The sequence below is a fragment of the Channa argus genome, chromosome 3, assembly GCF_033026475.1.
Source record: "Channa argus isolate prfri chromosome 3, Channa argus male v1.0, whole genome shotgun sequence".
NCBI lineage: Eukaryota > Metazoa > Chordata > Actinopteri > Anabantiformes > Channidae > Channa > Channa argus.
The window spans coordinates 30,078,356-30,084,355 of record NC_090199.1 but is presented as its reverse complement, the minus strand read 5'-3'; positions in this window follow the sequence as shown (position 1 = coordinate 30,084,355).

The following is a 6,000-nucleotide window of genomic DNA, read 5'->3' as shown; positions in this document are numbered from 1 at the left end:
TGAGCTCCTTTCCTCCTCTTGACCATCTCTCCTATCCTCTCACCCCGCAATTGTCACCACTGTATGTCATTAACTCTGTGTGTTCTCTCCCGTAGTTGTCTTTGTCCTCCTCTGTCCCCCTCTCTCTGTCCCTTTCTGCAGGTGTCCCCCGGCTTTGAAGCTGTGTGTCTTCCAGCGTGCAGCTACTGGTCCTACCAATCTGCCCGATGTTTTGTTGTTGCTTTTTGTTGCTCTGTTCTTTTCTCTCTCCCCTTTCCACTCACCCCAACCGGTCGAGGCAGATGGCCGTCCACCCTGAGCCTGGTTCTGCTGGAGGTTTCTTCCGTTAAAGGGAGTTTTTCCTCTCCACTGTTGCCTATGACTTGCTCCAGGGGGAATTGTTGGGTTCTCTTTATATAATCTTGACTTTATTCTGTAAAGTGCCCTGAGATGACTTTGTTGTGAATTGGCGCTATATAAATAAAGTTGAATTGAATTTAATTTAATTCTGCAGCTGCACCGAGCACAGAGTTATAATCTGAAGTAATGAAGAGATGTTTGTGTAGGATGCTCATAGTTTAATCTTCATCCTGTCTACATTTGTAAAATGTCACCTACACTAACAAAGTATCGTACCAGATATATTATTAATTAAAAATAAACCATAAATCAATTGACAAAAGGCAGCAATAAAGATGATGTCTAAGACGAATAAAAGCAGGACTTAACTTACCCCAGATAGAGAACAACAGCTCCATGACATCTCCTGGGACCTGAACAGAGAAAAGACCAGTGAAGACAGACAAACAGAAACAGAAATAACCGATTATCCTCCTCCCAGTCTGTACATATTTTCATTCTCACCTGTCTGATCAGTTGAAGGTCTTGAATGAACAGACATAGTCATATTCAACATTGACATATACTTCCTCCATTAATCAGAGGACAGCGGTCTCCTGGAAGGTAAACTGCATTTCAGGTAAACTAAGGTTTAGTTGGTTTCAGTCAGAGGAAGTGACAAGTTTCAGTGGTTTTAATGGCGGACACTTATTTACCAAACAGCATTATTTTAAGACACAACGTATTTAGTTCTGTGTCTTGGGATGTTCACTTTAGACATTATTCACAAATAAGACATTATAAACAAAGTCACCTTCACTCTACACACTCTGATGCAACATCAAGAGGCTTTGAAATTTAATTACAACACTGTATTAAATATTATGAAAGGCTTTTATTTTGAAATGTTGTTTCCTGTCTGTGAAGGAGTGTCTGTGTGTGTGTGTGTGTCCACTGTGTATGTTGAGGGAGAAAAACTCAGGTAAAGTGTGTGGACACAGCTCTGAGGCTGATCACATGATCTCATGCAGCTGTGTCCGTTACCATGACAATGACTGCTGCCTGCCTGTTGAGTCATGTGAGCCAAATGCAAAGGCAGGCTGGAAAAGTACTGAGACTATGCCTCGCAAAATGCTCAAAATATGAAAAAGTATTAGTCCTATGGAAAAAATTCAAAAACTGTGAGCGGCAAAAGGCTTCAACGAACACGGTGATGTACTGTATTTGAAGATACTCCATAAAATGAAGGCGTGGTGGTGATTTTAAAACAGCCCCCCGTTTGTGATTTGAGGAGAATTTCAGAACCTCTGTTATAATGGGCTCCAATGGGAGTTTCAGACGGCACTCTCTCTGCTTCTGGATACTTGGAGAAAGAACCGTCAGTCCTGTCACTATGAGAGTTACATTTACTGAAAGAAGACAAAAATACCTACAAAAATACCTACATTCTGATGTGATGATTTGTTTATGTAAGATTAAAGTTGATTGAAGGAAAGAAGGAAAAGAAGGAAAAAAGTTGTTAAAAGTAGAAGGTGAAAAGTTAGAGTGTGTGTGATGTCACCCACTCTAGCCGCTCCAACATTCCGCAATACACACTAATGGAAAAGTTGAAAAATCTCCAAAAGTTGCCTAAAACTAAAACTGTGATTATTCAAAAAGTATAAAATGCTGAAAACACAACATGAGAGAGACTGAAAGATTACAAATCAAGATATAAGAGCAGGGCCAGAGACGGAGCTCAGGAGTTGAATTCATTTGGTAGCTGTTGGTGAGCCAGCACATGAGGCTAGAAAACAATGGTTGTAACGCCTGGTGGTCCCAGCACCGCACAGAAGACATCAAGCAAAATTCTTTAGCTCAGTGATCCAACGATGATGAAACGAGCTACCAAACTCTGCACCCTCAGCAAACTCACTCCCAATATTCAAAAACTGCTCAAAACACAACTCTTCCGCATCTTCCTATGCACTTAAATCTGTAAAAAAAAACACCTTCCTTTCTGTTCTTTCTTGTATCTCATGAAATGTAAAGACTTTTCTGATAGGACTTTGCTTTGATGTTTTCTCAGGAAGTTCAGCCACAGAACTATAATTATGATTTGCTCTTTTTTTAAGTGAATGGTGACGTTATTTTCTCTGTTGAGCTTTATACTGTAGGTTATTAAGACTGTGATCATATCATTGTGTATTGTTGCCATCTAGTGTTCTTTTCCAGTTTGACCAAGGAGATATTGAGATAACATAAAATGTTCACATATCAATATTTTTTAAAACCATGTTCTACAATTAAATCATTTTCAGATATTTATTCCTGTGTAACTTCATGCTTCATTTTTTGCAGACTAATAGTTTTCTGTGATTAGAAACATGTTCTCACTGTTCTTTCACATAAAAAAAACTTTTAGAAACGTCTAAACACTTTTTTATTTCTATTGTCTTTTGTTGATAATATTCAGTCAAAATGGCAAATGGTTAAAAAACACACAAAAAATGAACAATTAATTTCTAAGCATTTTTGAGCACAGAATTATGGTCAAATCAAATTTGCATGTTAAACTTTCCTTTCATCAAAAACCTTTTGGCAGCAACAACTACCTGACTCTCTCCCAATATTCAAAAAACTGCTGAAAACTCTTCCGCATCTTTCTATGCACTTAAATCTCGTGATCTGATAGGACTTTGCTTTGATGTTTTCTCCTTTACTTAGATTTTTGCTGCTTTGTACCTCACTTGTAAGTCGCTTTGGATAAAAGTGTCTGCTAAATGACTAAATGTAAATGTAAATGATAAATCTGTGGCATTCTCCTGATCAGTTTTTGCATATATTCAGGTGTGATTTCCTCTCAGGTCTTCTGCAGAACTTTCCAAAGTTCTCTTGTGCTGGCTGGCCAGTGTTCCTGAACTCTTTGGTCCAGCTTCTCCCACAGCAGATGGATGAGATTTCATGAATGAGCTGACCATCACCCAGAGTTTTTGAGTTTTTCAGTAGCTACTTTCCACATACAGTATTTCTTACACAACCAGGAAGAGTGCTGGCTGAAAAATGAAGTTATTCCCAATCAGTCATGTTCCCATGAGACCAGGTGACCTGACTCTGTTTGTACACACTGGATTTTTTTTCAAGCCAATTCAGAACCACTGGTAAGTACTTGTCTTCTTGGGCAGATGTGCACTAGGACCTTCCACTTTGAATTTTGTCCTGATTGGATCCAGTTGCAGCATGTCACTGGAAACTAGAGTGTACTTCTAAAGAAATGAAATTTGTTTTCTTGGATATATTTCGTAAAGAAATTGACGGAAAACTTGTTTTGTATGGCACTTTTAAGAGCATCAGCACTTGAATTTGTGGAAAAAAGATCAATAGAATGACAGATTTGTCAGGCAGTTATTGCTGAAAGTAAAGTTTAACATGCACATTTAATTCTGTGTTTAATTATGCTTAGTTTTTTTATTTTATCAACCTGTAGGTGTCAAACATTTTGTTTGCCAGTGTGTGGGTTCAAGTACTAAATTCAACAACAAATATGTGATATTAAGACTAAAGGCTTTAGCCTTAAAACTTTGTTTAATTAACTGTCCATAATACTTCAAATATGACTTGTCAATTATTTTCAGCAACTCATTACACTGAAAATAATACAATAACACTGTCCTACAATGAACTTGATGTGGATACTTTGGACCCTATCCCATCTGTCACTGGGTAAAAGGCAGGGTCCACACTGCACAGGTCTACAGTCTATCACAAATGCAGACCAACATTTTACACCTTATTACTACAAACAACAAACACACCAACGTCGACACTAACAATCATAAATCAAAAATATGAAGGTTTTAGCACCACTGGCCAGATATTAATACATCATAATACATTTTAACTCATTTACATTTTTTTTAGGATTATTAGATATCATATACATATATCTAAGATAACATGTATGAGATTACACAAATTCATGAAAAGATTGAAATAACAAGTTCATAAATGTTTGCTGTTGTCTATGGCAGAGAGGAGGAAGGAGCGAGGATTGGATGTGAGTGTCTTTGTGTTTGCAGATCCATGAGTTCAATGCATACACTGTGTTATGAATTCATAAAGTCTGTAGTTTGGTGGCAGTTGTTGAAATTAAGACTTGACTTTTAACAACTGTATTGTAGATATCTGATAGAGATACATTTTTCCTAGTATGAACATTACTGCAGTTATTCAGAATATTCAGATAACTCAAATGATGTAAAGATATTTAAACTGAAAGTGACATTTTTTCCTAAGAACAATGATCTGAAAATGGATTTGGATCATTGTGGATACCTGATTGTTTTATTTAGTAATTTGTTAATTTTTGAGTTCTGCAACAGATATCCAGTCTTGCATTGTAATGTTTAAACTGCTTATAATTTATGCTGGGTTAATATTGCAGATATGCTTAGGGGCGGCTGTATACACCAGTTAGGAAAAAAATTCCACTACAGCAGATGCTTAAGTGAAAAAGCTGTCAACAAATTTGAAGATTCTTTAATCATTTGTTTCACCATATGTTAATACAATGAAAAGTAGCCACCTTAATGTTTCTCCTGCACAAGTAGATTATCTTGTTGACAATTCTGCAGCCTCACTACGTACAATACTTGATAGTGTTGCCCCTCTGAAAAAGATAGTAAACCAGAAGAGGTGATCTCCATGGTATAGTTAACAAACACGCAACTTAAAAAAGGCAACACAAAAGTTAGAAAGGAAGTGGCGTTCCAGAAATTTAGAAGAATCTCATTTAGCCTGGAAAAATAGTTTAAAAAAGTACAAAAAAGCTCTCAGTGATGCCAGAACAACATATTATTCATCATTAATAGAAGAAAACAAGAACAACCCCCGGTTTCTGTTCAGCACTGTAGCCAGGCTGACTAAGAGCCATAGTTCTGTTGAGCCTAGTTTTCCCTTAACTCTGAGCAGCAATGACTTCATGACTTTCTTTATGAATAAAATAGTAGCTATTAGAGAAAGAATTCACCAGATCCTCCCCCCAAATATTACAGATGGATGCTAGAATCATCGATAAGGCCCCAAACCCTGTTAGACTACTTTTTACCCATAGATCTCTCTGAGCTAACTTCAATTATTACCTCATCTAAACCAACAACCTGTCTGCTAGACCCTATTCCAACTAAGCTGCTCAAGGAAGCTTTACCCTTAATAGATACGTTCATATTAGATATCATCAATCTATCTTTAGAAACAGGCTATGTACCACAGGTCTATAAGGTAGCTGTAATTAAACCACTACTTAAAAAACCCTGTCTTGACCCAGGTGTTTTACCCAATTACAGACCAATATCAAATCTCCCCTTTATTTCTAAAATAATTAAAAAAGTAGTTGCAAAACGATTATATGACCACCTGTACAGCAATAATTAGTATGAAGCCTTTCAGTCAGGATTTAGAGTTCATCATAGTACAGAAACAGCACTGGTAAAAGTCACCAACGATCTTCTCATGGCATCAGATAATGGACTAGTCTCTATACTTGTTCTGTTAGACCTTAGTGCTGCATTCGATACCATTGATCACAAGATTTTATTACAGAGACTGGAACATGAAATTGGGATTAAAGAAACTGCACTAGGTTGGTTTAAATATTATCTGTCTGATAGATTTCAATTTGTTCATGTTAATGACCAATACTTT